This window comes from Oryctolagus cuniculus, chromosome 4 (genome assembly GCF_051225735.1).
Source record: "Oryctolagus cuniculus isolate XC-2025 breed Fujian yellow rabbit chromosome 4, ASM5122573v1, whole genome shotgun sequence".
NCBI lineage: Eukaryota > Metazoa > Chordata > Mammalia > Lagomorpha > Leporidae > Oryctolagus > Oryctolagus cuniculus.
The window spans coordinates 60,377,131-60,404,995 of NC_142870.1; the positions used below are offsets into that span (position 1 = coordinate 60,377,131).

General features: G+C 37.2%; 1 protein-coding gene and 1 pseudogene across 3 annotated transcripts in view; one reads left to right on the forward strand and one right to left on the reverse strand.

Annotated features, from left to right (window-relative positions):
• The window catches only part of ALCAM (activated leukocyte cell adhesion molecule), a 208,528-nt gene that overhangs the window by 53,731 nt on the left and 126,932 nt on the right, over positions 1-27,865 (forward strand). The window lies entirely within an intron of this gene.
• Positions 7,669-12,050, reverse strand: LOC149126984 (synaptophysin-like protein 1 pseudogene; annotated as a pseudogene). The gene has a single exon (XR_016232092.1). The product of XR_016232092.1 is annotated as a synaptophysin-like protein 1 pseudogene (transcript).

The following is a 27,865-nucleotide window of genomic DNA, read 5'->3' on the forward strand; positions in this document are numbered from 1 at the left end:
GATTTCTGCAGCATATTATGGAATAGAATATTGAACAATAATGAGACAGAACAGCTTTCTAAACAACCTGTGTTCAAGCCACTGATATGGAATTATGCCAGATGAACTTGTTTTGTTCTCCAACTACTTCCTAAAGATTCAGTGGGATACAACATATTTGAGTGGGAAAAACAGCTAATGGACAGAAAGAGCAAGTACAGTCATTACTCTAGGGAAGGACATAGTTCAACAACTGAACACACTTTTCAAAAATATATTAGACTCATAACTAACAATTGCATTAGTTCTACTTTTAAAATATAGTAGCTATACCCTTTTACAACATTGTATATAGTTAAGTCATATAATTTTACTGGAATCTTCTAATGTATGCTCCTATTCTTAGCAGTGAAAAGGGAACTGGTCTTTAATGCTTTTTCTGAGAGATCAGGATGAAATAGAAATTCTGTTTAATTTCTGGATTCCTGTATTACAGATGGTGAATCAAAATTGCAAAAATTTGTAACAACCATTATATTATAATATCCTTAGCTGTTTACTAAAATATGTTTGATTGTTTTGTGAAATTTTCTTCCTGCCAGTGTCAGTAAAAACATTTTTTCAGGGCCTAAGAAAACATAAATATTCTGACAAATGATTGTTAGCATTGTCTTGGAAATCTTACTTGTGTACAGTCTTTAAGTGGAGGACAAACAGGGCAATAATTTAATCAAGGCATTAGGATTGATCTTTTGTCCTGGGATTTCAGTATTGAGTGATTTAAAAACATTTTTATAAAGACAAAGAGAGTGAAACAGATCACATACACCCCTCCACACACACACACACAGTGTGGGGAGATTCCCAGCTGCTGGTTCAATCCTTATATGCCTGCAGTGGGAACAACGATGAGGTAGGAAGAAACAAAGCTGGGGATGAGAACACAATCCACATCTCCTACACGGGTGGCAGGAATCCATATATTTGATCCATGACCACTTCCTGCCTGATTGTACCTTAGGAGGAAGCTGGTGTCTTAGATACTAAGCCTGTCACCTGACCCTTGCATGATTTTTTTAACTATGGATGATATATAATCATGTTTTTTCACTAGGCATTTGTGTTTTTTTTTTTTAAAGACTTACTTTATTTAGAAGACAGAGTTAGAGAAAGAGGTAGAGCCAGAGAGAGAGAGAGGTCTTCCTTCCACTGGTTCACTCTCCAAATGACCACAATGGCCAGAGCTGAGTTGATCCAAAGCCAGGAGTCAGGAGCTTCTTCTGGATCTCCCACCGGGGTACAGGGGCCAAGGAACTGGGCCATCTTCTGCTTTCCCAGGCCACAGCAGAGAGCTGGATCGGAAGTGGAGCAGCTGGGACTCACCATTGCTGCAGGCTTAGCATTTGTTTTAGCATTTGTTCTTTTAGAAAAAAAGAAAACAATGTATAATCAGATAGTATTAAAATTATATTCAGTGTATTTCAAGTCCTGACAGGTCTTTTTGTTTGTGATTTTTAAGATTTATTTATGTGAAAGGCAGGGTAAAATAGAATGAAGAATAGAAAGAGATTTTCCATCCACTGGTGCACTGTGTACCTGAATGTCTGCAGCAGTAAGTCTGAAGCAAGAGCCCAGACCTCCATCATGGTCTCCTATATTAGTGGCAGGGACCCAAGAACATGTGCCATCTTCTGCTGGCTTCTCATCCATATTATCAGGGTTGCTGGATGGGACATGGAGCTGCTGGGACTCCAACTGGCACTCTGATATGGGATTCAAGCAGTACAAGCAGCATCTTGGCCTGCTGCGCCATAACATCACTCTCATATTTGTTTCCTTAATGACTAAGAATTACATTAGATTAATATTAGCCACATTATTTTAGCTGGTGACGTAGTATATTCGAGCATTTAATTCAAAAATCATAGATATTCATTTCCCATTTTATTCTATAAATTAATGCTGGTTTGGTTTGGGCATTTGACATCTTAGTTAAGACACTGCTTGGAGATTCCTGTATCCACATAAAAGTGGCTGGGTTTTAGTCCTGGTTCCAGTCTGAATTCCAATTTACCTTCAGTATGGACCTTGGGAGGCTCAAGTACTTGGGTCCCTGCCCCTCATGTGGGAGACCTGGTTGGCATTCCTGGCTCTGGGCTTCAGCCTGGCCCACTCCCTCCCATTGAGGGCATTTGTGGAATGAACCAGTGGATGGGGATTTGTGGCTCTGTCTCTCCGCCTCTCAAATAAATAAAATTTTATTTTCAAAATTTATGCTATCCTAATCCTATGAAAAAAACATGTTATTTAAAATTCAAAGCAAGCACAACCTTAATAAACACTGAGCCAATGATTGAACATTCATATTCCTTTTTCAGAAAGAAAATAAATCTAGTATGGGTCAAATTATATAGCCTGCAACTTTGACTCATGGTGAGTATTCTATTTACATCAAATAAGCTACTATTATTTGAATAATTTGGGCAGAATTCAACTAGTGTTTTTTAAAAGAATCATGAAATTATTAAAATTTCAAAGTATTTGTTCATTCACTGACATCTTTGACTTTGGTTCATTGTGGATACAGATATTTAAGTAGTTAAGGATGCCAGCTCATAAGCCAAGTAGTATTTCCTGGGAAATTACTTAAGTTCCCTATTCTACAATTTCCTTTTGAATGAGAAGCAGTATTTGCTTCATAGAGATTTTCTGAGTGTCATATGCATAAATAAATACAAAAAGTAGAGGAAGGAGCCTGAACCACATTAAGCTCTCCGAAGGTTTTAGGCATAAACACCTTGTTTAATACTCACAAAAACAACTTGTTGCGTAGAGAAAATTCCCATTTTACAAGGGGTCACACTATTCTAAATCACACATCTAGTGAAGTAGGAGAATTCAGATTAATCCTGAGAATAATTTGAATCCAAAAAACATGTTATTTCTTCTATACTGAAAATAAGACACTCTAGCAAAACAAATATCAGAAATATGTTGGTACTGGAATGAAAATGTTTATGGTGGTATACTGAGCAATTAATTTTGCTTGATTTTAGAGTTATGGGTAAGTAATATTGAGAAATTGTAAAGTTAGTTTAGAGAATATCTTAAACTACAGACTATGTAATTTGGAATTTATTGAGGTTAGTATTTGAAGGCACTGATAGTGTCTGGATATTTCTAAGAGTGTCAAAAAAGCAAATTTGTTTGGGAGGGAAAAGAAGAGTGAGAGAGGTAAGGATGACCCTCTAGGAATCCATGTATGAGTCTACATGGCCAGATTAAAAGAGCATCAAACAATGAAACTGTGTCCAGTGTGCCATAGCCATCTCAAAGAAGCAAATAATTTGTTATGTTGATGGACTATCATAGATGAAGAAGAGGAGAGGGTAACTAACTTTCTCACCTAGAAGACTGACTTCCTTCACTGACTGAACAAATCAAATTCAGCACCCACTATGTTTCTGCTATTGTCTTTGGCATCATGGAGTAGGTGGTAAAATTGAACCCTGGGAGATTTTATATGCAAATCTTTATGCTTATTTTAATTATATTCCCTTCAATCTATGGGTGGAATCGTCTAGCTAGTGACAAGAAGAATGAGGTTCGAAGATGGCTCAAGATGTCTTAACACTAAGTAGAACAATTAATGCTAAAATTCAGAACCTTGAAATTTTGTTCTGTATTCCATGATATATGAATATGTTGACAAGTTTAACCTCTCTGAAAAAATTACCTTCTTATTTGAATTCAAGCTATACTCTATGTTTGATGATATGCTGGTTCTATTTTCTTTACACACTGTGTGTGTGCATGTGTGTGTGTGTGTGTTGCAAGGGGGTGGGTGTGGGAGTGTATTTAACTAGGATTGAGCAGTGCAAAAGAGCCAGCATCCCTTCCTCTTCCAGAGCGGAGCCTCCAATTGTGTCAGAGGAGAAGGATGCATTAAAGGAATCATGTGCCTTTGGTGCATCTGCTGGACACTTCTGATACTTGAGAACTGATTTTTGTTCCCTAGCAATGATTTAAAGAATAATTTATCATAAAATTAAATAGATTGCACTGTAAAAATCCTATAATTACTCCCGTAAAAGTACAGATGAAAGCAAGTACCGAAAATTAAAGTGTAAAGTTTTTAATTAGGTTCTGATTATCTATAAGCTTATGTTTTAAATGTACCATGCAGTACCTTATAATAAGTAAGCATAAATTAAATAGCTACTAATATGTACATCATAAAAAGATTAATACTATAGCTATCATGTATTTTTGCTGGCATAGTTTTAATAGTTTTTACTCTAAAGGGGAATGGATTCTCAAAATTGAGCATTGATCACATGGTTACTGGAAGAGCAAAATATTCTTTCAGAACGTAGGCAATAATCTTACCTAGTTAAACTAGGTGGCAAGTGATTTTTTTAATCTCAGAAAATGAGGAACCTCTCTTTAAAAACTGAGATCTTTTTATGATTTAACTTACGCTTTTTCTTTGTGTAGGAGACTCACTCTTCCAGTGGAAGGGAATGCAGCCCATAGGCTCACAGACAAACTGAGCTTTGTTTTTGCATTTTATCTAGATCTGTGTTCTGCATTATACAGTTATTAACTGAAAACTTAATTTGGGAAGGTGAAGGTATTTTCTGAAATCAAATATTTAGAGACATTAACTTGCTGAGTGATCTTGGTCAAGTAAATTAAGCTCTTCTAGCCTTGGTTTTATAACTTAGAAATTTAGGAAGTAAAAGTAAATAATCTTGGTGCTTAGCACCAAATTTCAAAAATGATTTTTCTATATTCATTCTATTTTTGAAGGTTGTTGGCTCCTAAGTCCTTTCAAAAATATCTTGGAAATTTTAAATAAAGGAGATTTTATGTTTTATTTAAGCTATACAAGTTTCATATATTTCATGAATATAGATTTAGGAACATAGTGACACTTCTCTCCCACCCTCCCTCCCACCCATGTTCCAACCATTCCTCCTATACTCTCTCACATTCCCACTCTTAATTTTTACAAACATCTATTTTCAGTTTACTTAATGATTGTATAGTTAAACCTACACTAAGTAAAAGAGTTCAACAAATAGTAAGAAGAGAAAAAAAATACACACTGTAACCTCAATGGAAGACACAGGGCTGTAAACAATCACAAAATCTCAAAATGTCTATTTCACTCCAATACATTACATTTCTAGTATTCTGTTAGTTACCTCAGATCAGAGAAAACATATGATATCTGTCTTTTTGGGACTGGCTTAACTATAATGGTTTCCAGTTGCGTCCATCTTGTTGCAAAAAACAGGATTTCTTTTTTCTTTTTTTTTTTTTTTATAGCTGAGTGTACTCCATAGTGTATAAATACCATAATTTCTCTATCCAGTCAACAGCTGATGGTCATCTGGGTTGATTCCATATCTTAGTTATTGTGAATTGTGCTACAGTGCACATGGGTGTATAGATACTCTTTCATATGCTGATTTCCTTTGGTTTGGGTGAATTCCTAGGAATGGGATGGCTGAATCAAATGAGAGATCTATATTCAGATTTCTGAGGTATCTCCAGTGTCTTCCACAGTGGCTGCAAAAGTTTACATTCCCACCAACAATGGATTAGCCTACCTTTTTTCTACATCCTTGCCACCATTTGTTGTTTGTTGATTTCTGTATAAGAGCCATTCTAACTGGAATGAGATGAAACCTCATTGTAGTTTTGATTTGTATTTCCCTGATAGCTAGTGATTTTTTTTTAACTTTTATTTAATGAATATAAATTTCCAAAGTACGATTTATGCATTACAATGGCTTCCCCCACATACCGTCCCTCCCACCCACTATCCTCCCCTTTCCCACTCCCTCTCCCCTTCCATTCACATCAAGATTCATTTTCGATTATCTTAATATACAGAAGATCAGCTTAGTATACATTAAGTAAGGATTTCAACAGTTTGCTCTCACACAGAAACATAAAGTGAAAAATAATAGATGATTTTTTTTAAATGATGATGAAATCAGATCAGACCTATTGTCATGTTTAATCCCAGTGAGAGTCAAGTTGGGAGTTGATAATTTTTTTTTTTTTTTTTACAGAGGATCAGTTTAGTATACATTAAGTAAAGATTTCAACAGTTTGCACCCCCATAGAAACACAAAGTGAAATATATTGTTTGAGTACTCGTTATAGCATTAAATCTCAATACACAGCACATTAAGGATAGAGATCCTACATGAGGAGTAAGTGCACAGTGACTCCTGTTGTTGACTTTACCAATTGACACTCCTGTCTATGGCATCAGTAGTCTCCCTATGCACCAGTCATGAGTTTCCAAGGCTATGGAAGCCCTCTGAGTTCTCCGATTCTTATCTTGTTTAGACAAGGTCATAGTCAAAGTGGAGGTTCTCTCCTCCCTTCAGAGAAAGGTACCTCCTTCTTTGAAGACTTGTTCTTTCCACTGGGATCTCACTCGCAGAGATCTTTTGCCAGAGTGTCTTGGCTTTCCATGCCTGAAATACTCTCATGGGCTTTTCAGCCAGATCCAAATGCCTTTAGGGCTGATTCTGAGGCCAGAGTGCTATTTAGGACATCTGCCATAGCTAGTGATCTTGATTATTTTTTCAAGTGTCTGTCGGCCATTTGAATTTCCTCTCTTGAAAAATGCCTATTCAAGCCCTTGGCCTATTTCTTAACTGGATTGTTTATTTTGTTGTTTTTGAGTTTTTTGAACTTTTTATAGATTCTGGATGCTAACCCTTTATCAGATGCATAGTTTGTAAATATTTTGTTCCATTTTGTCAATTGCCTCTTCACTTTGCAGTGTATTTCTTTTGCAGTGTGAAAGCTTCTTAATTTGATGTTATCCCATTTGTCAATTTTGGCTTTGATTGTCTGTACTTTTGGGGTCTTTTCTAATAATTCTTGGCTATGCCAATGTTTTTTACAGTTTCCCCAATGTTCTCTAGTAATTTGATGGTAATGGATCATAGATTTAGGTCTTTGAAAATATCAATGCAACTTCATCAACTCTAAATGTTAAATGTTTCAAAAGTAAAATATAATCTTAATTTTTGTAGCCTTCTGAAAAGGGTCTTCAAAAAGAAGTGGCCTATTTTTCTCTACTCGCAAGGAGACTAGGTCTCAACCTATGCTTATACAGCAAGAGCAACATATGACAGCAAATAAACATCACCAAAAGTAATGCCCACACATACGAAGATATCTAGGTAAGCCATGTTCTTTTTACTGATACATGAGGGTGGTTCAGAGAAGTTCATGGAAAACATACATTATCTTTTAATTCCTATTAAACCACTAGTGTAATGTAGGCTTATTTCTCAAGTAAAAGAATTACTAAATAAACTACCTATCTGTTAGAAACTTCCAAATCCCTGCTCCCAACACGGTTTTAGTACACATATTAAGTACAGCAGATCATTTAGGAAAAAAACAGAAATAGAGCATATACCCAGTCTTTGTAATTACATTTTTTATGACATGAACAATGCTCAGATATACATTTTGAACTAAATATATTTTTTCTAAATACAACTTATATAACCTAGACTTTATTAAACAAAGATAGATCTTGAGCATATGATCTATACAAACTTATAGTAGTATATGTCCCAAATAGTTTTCTTCTTATTATGATATGATAATATGAATTTTCTGAATGAAGATATATGTTAAGGCTTAAGGTGTAAACACTTTAGAAAGCAAACAACTCACTGCTCATTTAAAAATGTACATCATCTCATAATAGGCCCCTGGATTTTCAAATTTACATGTGAGAATACATTTACATCTTACATTTCTAGAAAATATACTGGCTTTATGTAAAAATGCAGCAAAATTTAAAACCACAATTTTATTGAAAAAGCCATTACTTTTATTAGAAACCAATAATGCTTCTCAAGATGTTGGCAACAAGTCATAGCAAGACACAAATTTCCTACAGTGCATTTTTTCTTTAATTATATTCTAGTAGGAGGTGCAATACCTCCCTGGCCATGGGCAAAAGTATTTGATGGACTGTGGAAACTGATCTCCTTGTATACAAACCATGCATTTCCTCCTCAAAGTATCATGTTCAGAAAGCCAAAGATCACATATATGTTTAGGGATCCCATACAAGTCACAGAACCAAAGTAGTAATGTGCGTCCTGCTGTTCAAAAGGCAGAGGTTCCTGAACAATATTGTGCCGATTGGTTACTTTAATGTTCTTGAGAGTTTTAAGCCAAAGTGCTCACCAACCACAAAAAAAGTGGCAAGAAGAGTGATAACAAAGTAAACTATGGGTAGTTTGTGAGTGTCTCTGTCTAGGTTCATACAACCAACATACAGCAGAAGGGCAGCAATGCAATGAAAGAATGCAAAGACTGCAAACCTAATAAAACTGTGCCAAAGAAGAGTAATCTATGAAGACATGACCTTCCCAACTTAGGCCACACACATTTACATTTGCCTGAAATAATACCTGATTTAACTTGAATGGATAACCAAAACTAGCTGTCATAGTTTTCATGCCAGGAAACTGAGGAGGACAATACACTGGAACCTCTGTTTTGCCCTTAAAAACATCCACAGGTGGCCAAAGTAAAGATGGGCACAATCCACTCAAGGACCTTTATGAAGCCAAGCATCTACTTAAGCAGATTGAGGCTGATCTGGAAAAAGGACATCCTCTGAGCAAAGGAGGAAGAACAGTGGGGCGGAGGAGGAGGGAACCGACCCCCAAATAGTGTCTTAACCACTGTGCTGTACATTCACCCTGAATATGTATCTTTTTTTTTTAAAGATTTATTTATTTATTTGAAAGAGTTACACAGAGAGAAAGAGAGAGGTCTTCTACCCGATGGTTCACTCCCTAGTTGTTCACAATGGCTGGAGCTGCGCCTATCCAAAGCCAGGAGCCAGGAGCTTCTTCTGGGTCTCCCACACGGGTCCAGGGACTCAAGGACCTGGGCCATCTTCTACTGCCTTCCCAGGCCATAGCAGAGAGCTGAATCTAAAGTGGAGCAGCCGTATGGGATACTGGCACTTCAGGCAAGCATGTTAATCCACTGTGCCACAGTGCCGGCCCCTGAACATAAATCTTTAACATTCTCACCATCTCACCATAAAAGAATTATGTTACTGAGGTGAAGAATTTGTTAATTAGCTTGACTACAATATATGCTTAGATCAGATCATCACATTATACCCCATAAGTTTACACAATTATCTGTCAATTAAAAATAAATACATTAAAACCAAGCTAAACAATGTCCATGGCTGCCAGTGCTTGTCTTATGTCAGCACTACTTCATGACCACAGGCTGAAGAGTGCCATTAGCAGGAGCAAAAGAATGGGAATCCGGGAAAAGGAAAGCCCTTGTCTCCCTCAGTGTCTATTCTCCCTCCCCTGTTTCCCCTGTGGTGTCTGACAACTTGCCCAGAGCAAGTGTTTTAAATCACCTAGCTTTCGGTATTCCTTAAATGAGCTTCACAATGCTCTTTATTTCATGAAATTGTAGATGACATTTGGATTTTTTTTTTTAAGATTTATTAACTTGAAGGTCAGAATTACACAGAGAGAGGGAGAGAGAGGGTGAGAGAGAAAGAGAGAGAATCTTTCATCCACTGGTTCACTACCCAGATGGCCGCAACGGCCAGAGTTAGGCCAATCTGAAGTCAGGAACCAGGAGTTTCTTCCGGGTCTCTCACCTGGATGGCAGGAGCACAAGCACTTGGGCCATCTTCTCCTGCTTTTCCCAGGTCATTAGCATGGAGCTGGATCAGAAGCGGAGCAATCAGGACTTGAGCAGGGGCTCCTAAGGAATGCCCTCATTGCAGGTGACAGCTTAACCTGTGGTGCCACAACACTGGCTCCCAAGTTTGGGTGTTAATGAAGGTTTACGGTAGAGGTCTCAGAATCTATCAGATTCTCAAAAACATCATGAACTTCAGTATCAATATAACATCTCAATAGGCTTTATAACTCTCTTACTTGATTTTCCAAATCTTTATCAGGATTTACCTTACTTACATGTGGCATTCTGAAAACCTAGTCACCATGTACACTTAATTCTCCTGATTAAAAAATGCCTACAAATGATAAAAAAAGGAGGTTTCCAGACAATTCATTTCAAGATTCAATATAATCTGTAATACTGACTCTTATAGAGTAATGAGAAAGTCACATTAGGTTGAGCTAATATATATTTTGCCCACATATATGCACAAAGAAATTGCAAAAGAAAAAAAAATAAGTCCTTCCTTTGAAATCCTGAAGCATCTGAACTAAATATTTGAATATCTACAAAGGCCTGGAGTTGCTATGTGCACTTAAGATCGCACTATTTGTATTCTTTGTAAATTCCTTATGGCTGAGTCAATATTATTAGACAATCTTAGAATTAGAAGATTAAGGTTTGTGACCTTAACATTTTTCAAGATTAAAAGGCAAGACAATATTCCCCATTATGTTTCACCATCCTGGAAACAATAAAGTATACAAAGAAAAGCACGCATATGAAGAAGATTCTTTCTCTCTTAATTTTTATCCTTATATTTCTGAACTAGCCATTTGAAAAGAAAAAAAAATTTCTGAAATTGCACTTTCCAACATATTGTGATATTCCTGTTTCCTGGAACTTAAGGAAATTATTTGACTCCTCTATTTTAAAAACATAACACATCATGCATGTATTATATATACAAATACAATTATTTAATTTCTGCTAATTTTAGTAATAGGAAATTTTTTTTGACAGGCAGAGTTAGACAGTGAGAGAGAGAAAGAGAAAAGTCTTCATTCCATTGGTTCACCCCCCAAAATGGCTGCTATGGCTGGCACGTGCGCCTATCTGAAGCCAGGAACCAGGTGCCTCCTCCTGGTCTCCCATGCGGGTGCAGGGCCCAAGCACTTGGGCCATCCTCCACTGCCTTCCCAGGCCATGGCAGAGAGCTGGAGTGGAAGAGGAGCAACCGGGACAGAATCTGGTGCCCCAACCGGGACTAGAACCCGGGGTGCTGGCGCTGCAGGCGGAGGATTAGCCAAGTGAGACGCGGCGCTGGCCAATAGGAAAATTTGATACTGAGCAAAGTAAGAGGAGTAAAAATTATAGTCCTGATTTCTGGCAAGTGTTTCAGAATTGGCAATTTTAAAAGGTAATTCAATTGGGCAAGCATTTATCATACTGTAGTGCCTGGTTCAAGTCCAGGCTCCTCCACTGCCCATCCAGTTTTCTCTATTATGCATCCTGTAAGGCAGCAGATGATGGCTCAAGTGGATGGATTACTGTCACCAACTCAGGAAGCCCAGATTAAGTTCCAGTCTCCTGACTTCAGCCTTCCCTAACCCTTACTTATTGTGGGTATTTGGAGGAGTGAACCAGTGGATGGGGAAATCTCTCTCTGTACGTCTCTTTACTTTTCAAATAAAATCAAAATTAAAAAAAAAAATTTTTAAAAAAGGCAATTCATAAAACATTGCATTTTGGTATCTCTTTATAAGTTTTTGTCTGTTATATAGAAACATGGAAGCTGATGTGTTGACCCTCATGAAAAGCAACAGTAGATTAATACAGCCAGTGCTCTAGTTACATTAGTCCACCAACAAAGAATATTGAAACTAGAAATTGTTCTTGTGAAGGCATACATACCAGAAAAAGAGGTGGTGCTATAGTGCACTGGAGTTGGTCTTCAGACTAGAATTGGCATCCTAATCCCTTGAGAGAGGAAGAAATGAATATTTAATTTTATGACTTAGTTACTTACATTATGCAGCCTTTACACTGAGCACAAAGGAAGAAAACACTCTCAATGAATTTATGTTGATGCGATCTCTTCTAATTTGTGGTTAGGATCTATAATCTATTCCATAAGATGCAAAAGTTCAGATCACAAATGTTAAACCAAACACTTTAATTGCTTAAAACTGTAAGTCTTTCTGCAAAAATCCTATTTTTCTTTTTAAAACTTAATATCAGCTTTCAATCCTACTTTCTGTCATCCTTTGTTGGTTGCCACATCAGTAGACTGAGAATAAAGTATCTGCCCGAAGCAAATACACTAGAGGTCACTGTCAAACAGAGATCCCCAAGAAACCAAATAGAAAAGGAATAAAAATGAGAAGCATGTTTTATTAAATGTCTTCTACACCTGCTTCCTTTATCTTTTAGACTTGTTTACCAAAGCCTGTTGGGTATCTTGAAATTTTTTAAAGCCGCAAGGCATATGATGTGGTATTTATTTTGTAGCTGCATTAAACATTCCTCTCATTACATTAAATTCTGCAAGTTAATGGTCTAGTATTAGAAAATAATAATGATCTATGTGCAGGGCATTTCCATGAAAACTTTTCAATTGATGAATGGTTATAGTTGCTAAGCAGATTGGTTATTTATTAAGTAAGCACTGTAAATAAAAATATTTAAATGGCTGGTATATCTGTGATCCTACCAGTAATCTTCTTGAGATAGAGTGTGATGAGAAATGATATTTAAAAATAATTTTAGGAATTGTTAGTGGAAGCCAGTTATTGTACAATATTCATCTTATTTTCAAAATTATATTAAGATAGGATGCAATCTATTTAAATGCATTTTAATTAAAATCAATTAATTTCACCTCCAGTTTATTTTATATTTTAGAATGAGGTATTATTTATTTCTTGCTGATCAATATTTAATTGGCAACTTATTAAAATTAAAATATTTTGAAAACTACACTTGCAAGTCCCAGGGAATATAATAATAATATAATAAAAGTGAAAACAAATCAATGATACATAAACAAAACAAATATACTACAGAATGGATGCAATTTAAACTCAAATAAACATTGCTGATACATATTTCCATGCATACTATATTTTAAATAATATTTAATTTTAGAATGTTTTATAGGAAAATTTTGAACACTACACTATACTGTTTCCCCTAGCAACAACACTTATAAGCAAATAGGACTACATTATAATCAACTTAAATTCAGCCTCTATTCAGATTTTCTTAGTTTTACCTTAAATCCTTTTTTCTAGGATTTTTGCCTATCATAGTACATTTAGTCATCATGTTTCCTTAAGCCTTTTTTTTTTAAAGATTTATTTATTTGAAAGCCAGAGTTAGAAATAGTGAGAGAGATCAAGAGAAAGATAGAGGGATATCGGGAGATCTTCCCTCTGTTGGTTCACTCCCCCAGATGACCACAACAACCGTAATGGGGCCAGACTGAAACTAAGAACCAGGAACTCCATCCAGGTCTCCCATGTGTGTGCAAGGACCAATTACTTGGGCCATTTTCTGCTGCTTTTCCAGGCCCTTCAGAAGGGAGCTGGATCAGAAGAGGAGCAGCCTGGATCAGAACCGGCACCCATATGTGTTGCTGACATCACACCCGACAGCTTATCCTGCGCTGGTCCACATGTCTCCTAAAGCTTCATTGATTGATTATTTCATTTACTTGTGTCATCCTTACAGTTTTGAAGGGTACATGTCAGATATTTAGTAAAATATCACTTTATTCAAGCTTCTCTAATGTTTTTCTCATGATAATTTGGAGATGAGAATTCTGAGGTTTGAGGGAGAATGCCACAATGGCAAAATGCCATTCCCTTCACATCATATTAAATGTGCATACTGTCAACATTTCTTCTTAATATGGATGTTAACGTTGATCACCTAGTTGAGTTGGTGCTTGTCTGATTTCTACAGTATAAAGGTACATTTTTCTCCGGTTTTATTCTGTGCTCTTTGGAAGAAGGTCACTATGTGAAGCCCATGCTAAGGTCATACTGAATGAAGCCAATCTCCTATTTCCAAAGCTTTTTTTCCTAAGGAGTCTTTATACCCTCCTCCTTGAGGGTAGAGTATCTACTTCAATTACTTGGAAATTTTCTGCCTGGTTGATTTACCTATTTTCCCCCATTTTAAATGTACTTAATTATTTATTTTTATCAATATGGGTTCATGGATATTTACTTAGTACCTTCAGTAATAATTTGTTTAGTTTGTTACTCAAATAATTCCACACATTATTTTTGAACTATATATTTAGAAGTTCCTAACAGTAGCAGAGCATAGTAAATGTTGAATAGATACTAATTTAAAGTGTACCTAAATGTAAAAATAGGATTATGACCTATTTTGACATTAAGAAATAGGAAATGTACTTCATTACGACATAGTTGATCTTTAATCACAGATCTTTACTCACACCCTTAGAGAGAACAAAATAAGAAGAGGCATAGAGGGATAGGCACTGTGGTGTAGCAGGTACTGCAGTGCCAGCATCCCATATGGACACCAGTTTGAGTCTCAGCTGCTCCACTTCCCAGCCAGTTCTCTGCTGTGGCCTGGGAAAGTGGTGGAGCATGGCCCAAGTCCTTGGGCCCCTGTACCCATGTGGGAGACCTGGAAAAAGCTCCTTGCTCCTGGATTCAGATTGGCACAGTTCGGGGAGAGTGAACCATCAGAAGGAAGATTCTCTCTCTCTCTCTCTCTCTCTCTCTCTCTCATTGGCACAGTTTGGGGAGTGAACCATCAGAATGAAGATCTCTCTCTCCCTCTCCCTCTCCCTCTCCCTCTCCCTCTCCCTCTCCCTCTCCCTCTTTCTCTCTGTAACTCTGCCTTTCAAATAAATGAATAAATCTTAAAAAAAAAATGAAGAGGCATAGAATAACTTAGATATTCAGTTCATGAATGAGTGTGTTGATCAACTGATCTTGGCTGAGTTTGGCTACTTTGGGCAGGCTCACTAGTTTGTGGGTGGGTACAGTGGATGTTGGGTGGTAGGAGAGTGGTCTAGGGCATCAGGTGGTACTTGATATGCTTCAGGTGGCATAACAGGGAGCATCTCATTCTGGTCCACAGTTGTCTCTCAACATGAAGGAGGACAGCTTGAGCATGTTTTAGTGATGTTCAAAAGCAACACTGAGCAGAAATATGTGTTTTTCTTCATACTTTTGCTTGCATCACATTTCATGACATTCCAGTGGCCAAAACAAGGCACAGATGAACCCAAATTCCTGAAGTGGGGAAGCGCCGTGTGCCTCCTTTGTGAGAGGAACCAGAGTCACATGGCAAATGTAGTCACCAGGAAGGGGTCAACGGTAACCATAAAACAATCCAAATACCATGCATAACTACCCAAGGGAAAACGTCTAAGTTTTCAAGAGTGAGTGTTTATTGTTTTTGAAATACGTTTTCACTCTATTTTTGTTATAAATTATGTCAGCAAGTGTAAGTGCAGCATTATCATTAATTATGTCATATTTCAGGAGTTGTTCTTTCTGAAATGACAACCAAATCATTTAAAAGTATACCATAGTAGTTTACTTTTCAATTCTGCACACATCTTGGATTATAGTGAAATCTTATTGAATGAATGCTTTTTAATTGGGGTATGTTTCCAATATAAATGAGTATTTCATGCGGACAAACTTGAAGCATAATTATGAAGAGGCCTGTAAAATGAAAGAATCAGCTAAGCCTATAAATCCCCCCATGTACATTTATGCTAGAATTAGACACATGAATAATCTATTCAGCAAAGGACAAACTCCTAGAAAGAGGTCTCTCTGGGAATGCTTTTTCAAATAGAAGTATTGATAATTGCAGAATACACAACTTGCAAATTTGTTGTTTTAAAGTTTGTTTAAATTAAGCCTTTAAGAATTCATGCATATCAAATCCCACTTTTTTCCTGTAGAAAAATTCAAATAAAACAAATTGAAATAAATCCTCTTTTTCTGAAAACATTGAAAAATAATGTGAGATGTAATTAAGCATAGATGTTAATGTTTACACCTCAAATTCTAAATATAATCTATAAGAAGTTTTTATAACATTTCTCTTAAAGCTGCTAATATTTGAGGTAGCACTCTGTAATAAGACAGATATGTTTTATGTCTCAGGAGACCTGGGTAGAAATCCTGATTCTCCCTTTTGTAAAATCAGTTTAGACGATTTTTTCTTCTTCTTTTTTAACATCTAGGAGCCTCAACTTCCTTTTTTGTAAAAAAGAATAAACATGTTCATCTCAAATGATTGCTAATGAGAATTAAAATCATATATTTAAAATGTCAAATTTTGCACAGTGCTTTATACATAATGAGTTCTGTACTATTATGTTGATATCACTGCCTTACAAGTTGCACATTATTTCAGTTAGTAACTTAATCTTACTTTTCCAATATTTTACCTTGTGCATGCCAGAAAGACAAATATAATGAAACAGAATTGGTCCTGTGGAATAACAGCAAAAAAAAATTACTGGAGACAAGTTTTTTTGTATAGCAGATAAGATGATGCTTAAGAGACCTACATTCCATAATGGAGTCCTTAGGTCCAAGACCTGGTTCTGTATCAGATTTTAGCTTCCTGCTAATGTGCACCTTTGGATACAGCAAGTACTGGTTCCTGCCCCCAGCACAGGAGACCCAGAATTAAGTTTATGGATCCTGGCTTAGGCCTGACCCTGCTGTTGCATGCATTTTGGGAGTCAACCAGCAGATGGAAAAATCATTCTCTTTCTACTTTTCAATCAGCTAAAACAGAACAAAGAATGACAGGCACAAACTGGTATTTTATTGCTAGAATTTATATGCACTCTTGTTCTAATCATTTTGTCAAAATTTTGACAGGGCATACATTAATCTGCTTGATATAAACTTTTTTCCAACTAATATAATTTTTTTTTTTTTTGACAGGCAGAGTGGACAGTGAGAGAGAGAGACAGAGAGAAAGGTCTTCCTTTGCCGTTGGTTCACCCTCCAATGGCCGCCTTGGCCAGCGCGCTGCGGCCGGCACACCGCGCTGATCCGATGGCAGGAGCCAGGAGCCAGGTGCTTTTCCTGGTCTCCCATGGGGTGCAGGGCCCAAGCACCTGGGCCATCCTCCACTGCACTCCCTGGCCACAGCAGAGAGCTGGCCTGGAAGAGGGGCAACCGGGACAGAATCTGGCACCCCAACCGGGACTAGAACCCGGTGTGCCGGCGCCGCTAGGCAGAGGATTAGCCTAGTGAGCCGGGGCGCCGGCCCCAACTAATATAATTATTAAAGAGATATTCAAGTGTATTAACCTAGAGAACTTCATTTAGAGCATCTCAAGAAGTGGCCACATAGTAAATTTGACAGAATTACAAACGTTAAACTTTAAGTATCACTTTTTCCTCCTTCCAGAGGCAATAAAAACACTTATTTATAGCTGTAATAAAAAGGCCACAATAAGATAAGTTTCTGAGATCTCTTTTTAGTTAATTCTTCTATTACCAGATGCTTGTCACAAGGTATCCTAGATCATGCCAGGATCTTAATGCCAAATTTGGTAAAACAGAAACAGGCTCAATTAATCAATGAATGTTTAGTGCCCAGTTTGCCAATCAAAAAACATTCTTATCATTCCAACAAACTATTTTTTAAAATATCATTTACCTCCTTTTTTTCTTTTTTTTAAAGATTTATTTATTTATTTGAAAGGTAGAGTTATGGAGTGGTAGAGGTAGAGAGAGAGAAAAAGAGAGAGGTCTTCCATCCATTGGTTCACTCCCCAGACAGCCATAAAGGCTGGAGATGTGCCAATCCAAAGCCCGGAGCCAGGAGCTTCTTCCACGTCTCCCATGTGGGTATAGAGGCCCAAGGACTTTGCCATCCTCCACTGCTTTCCCAGGCCAGAGAGCTGGCTGGGAAGTGGAGCAGCCAGGACTCAAACTGGTACCCATATGGGATGCCAGCACTGGAGGTGGAGACTTTACCCACTATGCCACAGCGCTGGCCCTCGACACAGGATTTTTCAAGCCAAAATCCTGAATATCATATTGCATAGAATCCATGAATAAGATGTATGCCCCATCCATCAAATTTCTGCTTTACTTTTTTAGATAGGGCTAAGAGAATGCTCCGGTTTCTAAATAGATCTTGATGTTGCTTACATCATCTTAAGATACATGTGCACACTCACAGACAAGCTGACACTGAAAACTGGGTTATAGACTTTGTGTTCATATTTTGTGATGGACATATGAGGAGCTAGTCAGAATCAATCAACAATTAAAACTTTTAACCTTCTCCCAAAACAGGCTCCTGGGTTGGTTGCCAAGAAAAAGACTTGAGTGACTACAAACAATAGAGATGTTTCTTTGCATTCCCACTTCTCTCCCCCAAAACATCACTTACTTCATTGTCCCATCAATGGGGATTTATGAGGAGATTTTAATTATAAGACTGACTGGTTTTAAAATATAAGACTAATGTATTCTTGATATTGAGAATTTCTTTTGATTTATATTAACTTTAAAATCTTGTCTTTTCTCTCCATCAAGTGACCTTCTCTTTTAAATTCGTTGGTATTTATGGAATTGATGTGTTGCATTAACACAAAGCCTTTTATCCAGGAACTTCAAAGCACTTTTTATCTGTCACCATGCTATACTTATTTAGTATCACTATAAATTGTTTTTATGATTGATTATTAGAGTGAGAAAGCATTAACAAAACCAAAATATAAGGACAACTTTAAGATACATCAGATTTCATCCAACAAATTGCCTTAGTTTTAAATAACCCATGGTATGTTAGAATGAAATGCACTTCTACTTAAAAGTTAGCCTTGTTAACATTTGTTCTCTTAAATTACATTTTAATTTAAAATAGCTTGTCCTTATTTTGAAAATATATTACTGAAAATAGTTCATCTGCAATCTTGAGTTCCTTAACTAAAAATTTCATATATTAATATACTAAATGTATTCTATATTGGCCTTTTTTTTTCCTCTTGGGCAATTACATAGACATGTTTTTACTGGTAAGTATGGATAAATTAAATCTGTCAGGACATTAAAGTAGCAGTAGATAAATTGTGTCCATTGAACTAAATGATAGCTAATTCTCTAGAAATGATGCAGTTTATTTCTTAACTCATATAAGTTTATATTAAAATTTTGAGGGTGTTAATGAATGCATTGTTTAATGAGCTTATTTAGTTGAGCACACTATGAAATTCCTTTCCATTCTCCCAGTGACAATATACATGTGTTGAAACTGTAATTCAGTTTTCTACATGTGAATGGAATCATAAACTTAAATAATATTTTCAAATCCTTATGTGTATGACTTAAAAACAAATCTCTGGAAAAAATTATAGTATGAAAATGTAAGCACATAATGTAGTAAAATATAGATTTATGTATTACAGACTTTGTCATTGCTACAAGTCAGTGTCATAACTTTGGACAATTCCCTTAACATTTTTCAACTGTAAAATGTGAGCATACACATTGATGATTGCTAAGGTCATTTCAGGCTTCTATATAATTTAATGAATTGTGATTCTTTGTAAAATATGGGCTGCTCTATATATTTTTTAAAGATTTTATTTATTTATTTATTTGAGAGGTAGAGTTACAATCAGTAAGAGGTAGAGACAGAGAGGTCTTCCATCTGCTGGTTCACTCCCTAGATGGCTGCAACGGCCAGAGCTGTGCTGATCCGAATCCAGGAGCCGGGAGCTTCCTCTGGGTTTCCCATGTGGGTGCAGGGGCTCAAGGACTTTGGGACATCTTCTACTGCTTTCCCAGGCCATAGCAGAGAGCTGGATGGGAAGAGGAACAGCCGGGACTAGAACCAGCACCTATATGGGATGCTGGCACCTCAGGCGGAGGATTAACCCACTGTGCCACAACACCAGTCCCTCTACATATTTTTAAACCATGCCTAAGGTTGTTTATTAATTATAATTATAATTCATTTCTCTTTTATAGGCAGTAGTGATAAAATAACCAGTGACAAGTCACACAAGGAGCAGCATAGCATCTAGAGCTAGTCCCAGTAAACAAAATGCTTCTCTTTTTGCTTCCGGTTTTCAGTCCAACTAAATTAAATGGAGGACACAAAAACTCATTTGTGAGAGCACCCTGACTATTACTATTTTCCTACCATGGCTATATTATAGGACCATAAGTAATTGATATCATGGCATTTGAGGATATATTTGTAATAATTGTTTCAGTACCAAGTAACAAGGATCTATCTCAAACTAGGTTGCATAAAAATAAAATTTCAACATAATGTGATTGGGTTGGCTTGGGCCTAGAATCCAGAGTTTATGTGATACCAAGATGTATCTGTTACCATCAGTGCCTTGCTTTTCCTTCTTTCCATAATGTTCTAGAATGTTGAGGATTACAATCCATCTACCAGGCAACTTTGTTGTAGACACTTTGTCTTTCTTAATAGTTTTTTTTTTTTTTTTTTTTTTTTTTGGACAGGCAGAGTGGATAGTGAGGGAGAGAGAGACAGAGAGAAAGGTCTTCCTTTTTGCCATTGGTTCACCACCCAGTGGCCGCCGTGGCCGGCGCGCTAAGGCCGGCGCACCACGCTGATCCGATGGCAGGAGCTAGGTGCTTATCCTGGTCTCCCATGGGGTGCAGGGCCCAAGCACTTGGGCCATCCTCCACTGCACTCCCTGGCCACAGCAGAGAGTTGGCCTGGAAGAGGGGCAACTGGGACAGAATCCGGCACCCCGACCGGGACTAGAACCTGGTGTGCCGGCACCGCAAGGCGGAGGATTAGCCTAGTGAGCCACAGCACTGGCCTCTTAATAGTTCTAATAAAAGTTCTTCAGCCGGGTCCCCTTGGCCTTGTGTAGGTCAGTCACACAGTCATCTGAACCAGACATTTCATTCAGTGCGATGGACTCTCCCTGTTGGCCAAACTGACCCTGAACTCATCTTTGGAGCTTATCAGGCTTGGAATTAGCAAAGGGCATTCCTTCCTAAACTCTACCGGCTAAATAGTGGGAAGGAGTAATGCCACAGTGCATCAGAGGACTGCTCCCCAAAGGGTCAATGATGCTGTGTTTGCACAAGCCATAGGTATCCATTCATACTAAGAGTCAAAGAACAAGAAAAAGAGACAGTAAGGAAAGTGTTCCTTTTTTCAACAGCTGTATTTTAAGTGCTACTATGTTTCCCATACATTGAGAATATAGGAATGTACAAGAGAGACAAAACTTCCAATTCCAAGGGTGGGCATTTGGTGTAGTGGTTAAATTGCCACTTGGGAAACCTGCATTTGTATCTGAGTGTGTAATTCAAGTCCGGTCTCCTGTGCTTTTGTTTACACTCTGCTAATATACACCCTGGAAGGCAGCAGGTGGAGTAAACCAGCAGATGGAAGACCTTTCTCTCTGACTCTCCTTCTCTCTGTAATTCTACCTCTCAAATAAATAAAATATTTCAAAAATTGCACAGGAAAACATGAATAATCTTTGTAACTCGATAACTTTTATTAGTAACTGTTAAGGAGGATGTCCTCCATAAATATATAAAAAAAGTTTAATTGTGGAATAGATAGCAAACCATTGACAATAAATTTTAATTATGAGAATATTTCATTAGATATATGAGCTTTTATAGTTTCTTTTTTTAATTTATTTGACAGTTAGAGTTATAGATAGTGAGAGAGAGAGACAGAGAGAAAGGTTTTCTTTCTGTTGGTTCACCCCAAATGACCGCTATGGTCAGAACTACACTGATCTGAAGCCAGGAGCCAGGTGCTTCCTCCAGGTCTCCCATGCGGGTACAGGGGCCCAAGACTTGGGCCATCCTCCACTGCCTTCCTGGGCCACAGCAGAGAGCTGGACTGGAACAGGAGCAGCTGGGACTAGAACCGCACCCATATGGGATGCTGGCGTCTCAGGCGGAGGATTAACCAAGTGAGCCACAGTGCGGGCTCAAATTCAAAATTCAAATATTTTAAGTATTTGAATGTTGTGTCTTTTTTTTAACTTTTATTTAGCAAATATAAATTTCCAAAGTACAGTTAATGGATTACAATGGCTCCCCCCCCATAACTTCCATCCTGCCCACAACCCTCCCAAATCCCGCTCCCTCTCCCCTTCCATTCACATCAAGATTCATTTTCAATTCTCTTTATATACAGAAGATCAGTTTAGCATACATTAAGTAAAGATTTCAACAGTTTGCACCCACACAGAACATAAAGTGTAGAATACTGTTTGAGTACTAGTTATAGCATTAATTCACATTGAACAACACATTAAGGACAGAGATCCTACATGAGGAGTAAGTGCACAGTGACTCCTGTTGTTGACTTAACAAATTGACACTCTTGTTTATGGCATCAGTAATCACCCTAGGCTCTTGTCATGAGCTGCCAAGGCTATGGAAGACCCTGAGTTCACCGGCTCTGATCATATTTAGACAAGGCCATGGTCAAAGTGGAAGTTCTCTCCTCCCTTCGGAGAAAAGTACCTCCTTCTTTGATGGCCCGTTCTTTCTACTGGGATCTCACCTACAGAGATCTTTTATTTAGGCTTTTTTTTTTTTTTTTTTGCCAGAGTGTCTTGGCTTTTATTGGGCTCTTCAGCCATATCCGAATGCCTTAAGGGCTGATTCTGAGCCAGAGTGCTGTTTAGGACATCTGCCATTCTATGAGTCTGCTAGTCTGCTGTGTATCTCGCTTCCCATGTTGGATCATTCTCTCCCTTTTTTATTCTATCAGTTAGCATTCGCAGACACTATTCTTGTTTGTGTGATCCCTTTGACTCTTAGACCTATCAGTATGATCAATTGTGAACTGAAATTGATCACGTGGACTAGTGAGATGGCATTGGTACATGCCACCTTGATGGGATTGAATTAGAATCCCCTGGCACGTTTCTAACTCTACCGTTTGGGGCAAGTCAGCTTGAGCATGTCCCAAATTGTACATCTCCTCCCTCTCTTATTCCCACTCTTATATTTAACAGAGATCACTTTTCAGTTAACTTTAAACACCTAAGAATAATTGCATGTTAATTACAGAGTTCAACCAATGGTATTAAGTAGAACAAAAAAAATACTAAAAGGGATAAAGTATTAAGTTGTGCATCAACAGTCAGGGTAAGGGCCAATTAAGTCAGTCTTTCTCATTGTGTCCATTATTTCAGCAGGTTTCCTTTTTGGTGCTCGGTTAGTTGTCACTTGTTTTTATGATGTATCTTACTACACATTTACAGAGAGAGAGAGAGAGAAACACACGCACACACACACACACACACACACACAGAGAGAGAGAGAGAGAGAGAAGAGAGAGAGAGGGAGAAAGCAGTCTTCCATCCTCTGGTTCACTCCACAGATGGCTGCAATGGCTAGTGCCGAATCAGATGGAAGCCAGGGACCAAGAGTTTCTTTCTGGTTCTCTACATGGGTGCAGGAGTCCAATTCTGCTGCTTTCCCAGGCACATTAGCAAGGAGCTGGATTGGAAGTGGAGCATCTAGGACCCAGACTAGCACTCATATGGGATCCTGGTACAGCTTTCCCACACATTGTTGACCACAACTGGTTTTGATTAATGTCCAAAATGTCAAACATTTTCCCCTATGATAAACCATTTTATGTTTCTAAGGATACTGTATAGAAACATATATGTAAATAATATTATTTGGTTCAGTTCCCAAATCAGTGTTTTAAATACTTTCCAACCTGTTGCCCTTGTAATTATTATGGTAGTTACTTTTCCTGTTTAGCTTCAGAAGTTTAAAATACCAAGTGGGATGAACTATTCAGTTCTAAAAAACTGTATTTATAAATTATGTTCACAAAATATTTAGAAATGGTTTCTTAATAATTAGTCTTTGACTTTTGTTAATATCAAAATCATTCTAGCAAACACTTCTAATGGGAGAAATCTTTTAATGAAGTCAGCCAGAAAGCATTTTCAAGGATGATTGAAGTGCTGTCCTTTCGTCTCATTTGTAAACCTTTTTTATAAATACATTAAAATGACACAATTTAGTGATGTACTTTTCCATGACAGCCTTTGTGAAGATAAACAATATCAAGTGGTAAGGCCTCAAAGACAATTTCTACCAATTTTATGAGTCAAAGTTTCAGTTAAACTTGGCAAATTTTTTCTAACTCTTTTTTCCTTACTTCCATCTTAAGTGAATTAAAACTCAATTTCTCTGTTAGATTGAATCATTTGACTTACTGCCTTACATTCAAAAGAATATTAAAACAAATTTGAAGAGTAAGTAAACTTTTTACTATTAAGATTAGTTAGATTCACCATATTGTTTCTTTCCTATAGGGAAAGATATACCTAAAGGAAAAGGTATATACTTCATTCATTTAACACTATATAACGTCAAGTTAATAATTATAAAGAATTCTCTTAACTCATGCAGATAAAAGTTATCAGGATAAAACTCTCAAGAAGGAAAGAGAAAAACAAGCTCATAACTAGAGAAAGTGCTTGGGGGTAGTTTAGAGGTGGAAACACAAAGAATCCACCTGAGTGAAAAGAGAAGCAAGGCAGTCAAAACAGAAAGCGAAGGAGAAGAGAAAGCTCCTCCTTGGGTATGGCACTTTAGAGGAGAAAAATAAATTAAACTTGGTTAAACAGTTCTAAAGTTGAAGGGCAAAATATTTATTGATCATCTCCTGACCCTTTGAGAGTAGCACTGAAGCTCTCTTCAGGTTTTATTTTGTTTAAATTTTGAGGTTTTAATGGAGTGTGAGAAGAGAGGATAGGATGGGTTTGAAGAAAATATCAAGCCACCACATCTCCTTGAAGAAATGGAGAGTATCTCTCTTGGGTTCCTGCTCTTAAGACTAAGTTCAGGAGTGGGCAGAGGAGAAACTGTCCATGAAAAGGAAAAGTGCCTATCAGTCTTTCCAGGGTGAGAGTTCTTGGAGTTACTGACCTCTTTTTTTTTTAACTTTTATTTAATGAATATAAATTTCCAAAGTACAGCTTATGGATTACAATGGCCTCCCCCCAATAACGTCCCTTCCAGCTGCAACCCTCCCTTTTCCCGCTCCCTCTCCCCTTCCATTCACATCAAGATTCATTTTCAATTCTCTTTATATACAGAAGATCGGTTTAGCATACATTAAGTAAAGATTTCAACAGTTTACACCCACATAGAAACACAAAGTGTAGAATACTGTTTGAGTACTAGTTATAGCATTAATTCACATTGAACAACACATTAAGGACAGAGATCCTACATGAGGAGTAAGTGCACAGTGACTCCTGTTGCTGACTTAACAAATTGACACAGTTGTTTATGGCATCAGTAATCACCCTAGGCTCTTGTCATGAGTTGCCAAGGCTATGGAAGCCTTTTGAGTACACTGACTCTGATCATATTTAGACAAGGTCGTAGTCAGAGTAGAAGTTCTCTCCTTCCTTCAGAGAAAGGTACCTCCTTCTTTGATGGCCCGTTCTTTCTACTGGGATCTCACTCACGGAGATCTTTCATTTTGGGTTTTTTTTTTTTTTTTTTTTTTTTTTTTTTTTTTTTTCCCAGAGTGTCTTAGCTTTCCATGCCTGAAATACTCTCATGGGCTTTTCAGCAAGATCCGCATGCCTTAAGGGCTGATTCTGAGGCCAGAGTGCTGTTTAGGACATCTGCCATTCTATGAGTCTGCTATGTATCCCGCTTCCCATGTTGGATTGTTCTCTCCCTTTTTGATTCTATCAGCTAGTATTTGCAGACACTATTCTTGTTTATGTGATCCCTTTGGCTCTTAGTCCTATCATTATGATCAATTGTGAACTGAAATTGATCACGTGGACTAGTGAGATGGCATTGGTACATGCCACCTTGATGGGATTGAATTGGAATCCCATGGTATGTTTCTAACTCCTCTTATCTCCAACATGCTCTTAGGGGAAAGCAGTGGGGCTCCCTCTTGCCCCTAGTGAAGATCTATTTATGTTAATAGTCTTCTTTTAGCAGCAAGCCAGGCAGGAAATTTAAGTCAATTCACACTTCTGCATAAATTGCCTCCATCAGGTAAGCAAACAAATTGCTTTTCTTTGTATACTGCCTGGGATCTTCTGCCCCCAAGGTATTTCTTTTCAGACAATAGAGGACAAGTGTGAATTTCTTTGGTAATCCTTTCCCTTTTGGGCCTTGGTGAATGGTTTAGGGGAACAGAGTTAAGGCCTGGGAACTAGAGAGAAAGGTGAAGTTTAAATAGGGAGAATGTGTTGAAAACAGACTCCCTCTGGTTTTGATTTTTACTTAGGATATTTCTAGGAGTTAGACAATTATTTCAAGTATATTTTGAGTTGCTAATGTCTGAGCTAACATAAAATAATGACTGAATTTATGACTGTGCATTAATCATAATCACTTGGTTATGAACAGAAGCCCAAATATCATTTGAGCATTTGCCAAAGGGTCATGATACCTTGTGACTAAACAAGAATATAATAAAATAAGTGAGTTCTCAATATTTTACTTACCTTGAGAGTTTACAATTTTTTTTTAACTCTAAACCAGTTAATTCAGTTGATTCAGTTTTTCATGTCTGCCTGTTTTCTTTAATTATGGGATAGTTTCTGCCATGGCCAACATTCCTGGTTCACCATCTATGGCATTGCATTAAATCAAGTTGCTACTCCCATTTTTACAAAAGGAGAGATTGACTATATGAGAACATTGCCACCTTATTCATTATGTATAGCTCATTAGTTCCCTTGACAACTTTCTTTTGCTTTTAATCAACTGAAAGAAAAAGGCTTCACAGATTTTTAGTGGGAAACATATGGAGCTCTAGCTAATCAGCAATGTGGGAACTTATATTTAAAGGTGCAGCTGACCTTGACTATGCATCCTTCCCAAATTGCCTCTTATAAATCCTGTGATCAATAAATGAAATAGTATTCTATCCCCTTCACAGCTCACCTTCAAATATCTGTTATCCCCGCAGATGGTCTAGGATTCAGTAAAATGTTTTTGCCCATGTAAAGACTCCAATCTATGAGTTTTATAAAAGAGGGATTTAGCATTTCGTCTCAATAGTGAGATATGGCTGGAAAATTATAAATTGACAAGAAATCCAACTTTATTAAATATCTAGTTAGATGCTATATCTTTCCAAGGAGTCAAAATGAGTGGCACTGTATTGTAAGAGTAGTATTGACTTGAACATGGGCTATCTATGTTCTTTTCAGATGACACTTAGAACCTATTTTTAAATCTTAAAAAAAAACACGAGTATTTAATACACACAACTGTATTTTCTTTTTTTTTTCCCTGTGTATATTTGTGAGTTTAGTGGAAAGTGTTTACAATTGGATATAGATTGATGCTGCATTTGAGACTGGGTGAGATTTTAAATTACTAAATAGGATTCACATGTGACCATAATCAATCTATCTTGGGTCTTTTTAGCCATTTAGTTTCTGCCTCAGATTTGAGGTATCAGAACATCCAAAGGGACCCCCTACCTCTTAGAGAATTAAGTAGAATTAACTTTGTTAATTTGAAGATGTATTAAAAGTATCATAGGATATTGGTCAAGCAAATTTTAATGTTTATTCTACTTTGAGTGAATAATGAATATCTTTCCATTTTGTTTCTTAAACTAAGTTACAGAAATATAAAATGTGAGGGGAGTTCAGAAAGTTCATGAAAAAATGGAAATAAAGGGTAACTATTTTGGTACAAAACCTTTTGGAGTACTGTATTTTTCTCATAATATACATTTTCCTTGAACTTTTAGAAGACCCCTCATATTTGAAAGAAAAAGATTTTTAAAGGAGTTATTTTATAAAAATAAATAATTTCAAGTTTTCACATTGGAAGAGATGTTTAATTTATCAAAATATACAATTATGTAAGGTAGCAGTTGCACTGTTTAATAAAAATAGTTCTTTTGATGACTTAAAGATTTTATCCTTACTCCTATTTTGAGTGCATACTTTTTTTTTTCAAGATTTATTTATTTATTTATTTATTTGAAAGGCAGAGTTACAGAGAGGCAGAGGCAGAGAGAGAGAGAGAGAGAAAGGTCTTCCATCCGCTGGTTCACTCCCCAAATGGCCTCCACGGCCAGAGCTGGGCAATTTCCAAAGCAGGAGACAAGAGTTTCTTCTGCGTCTCCCACG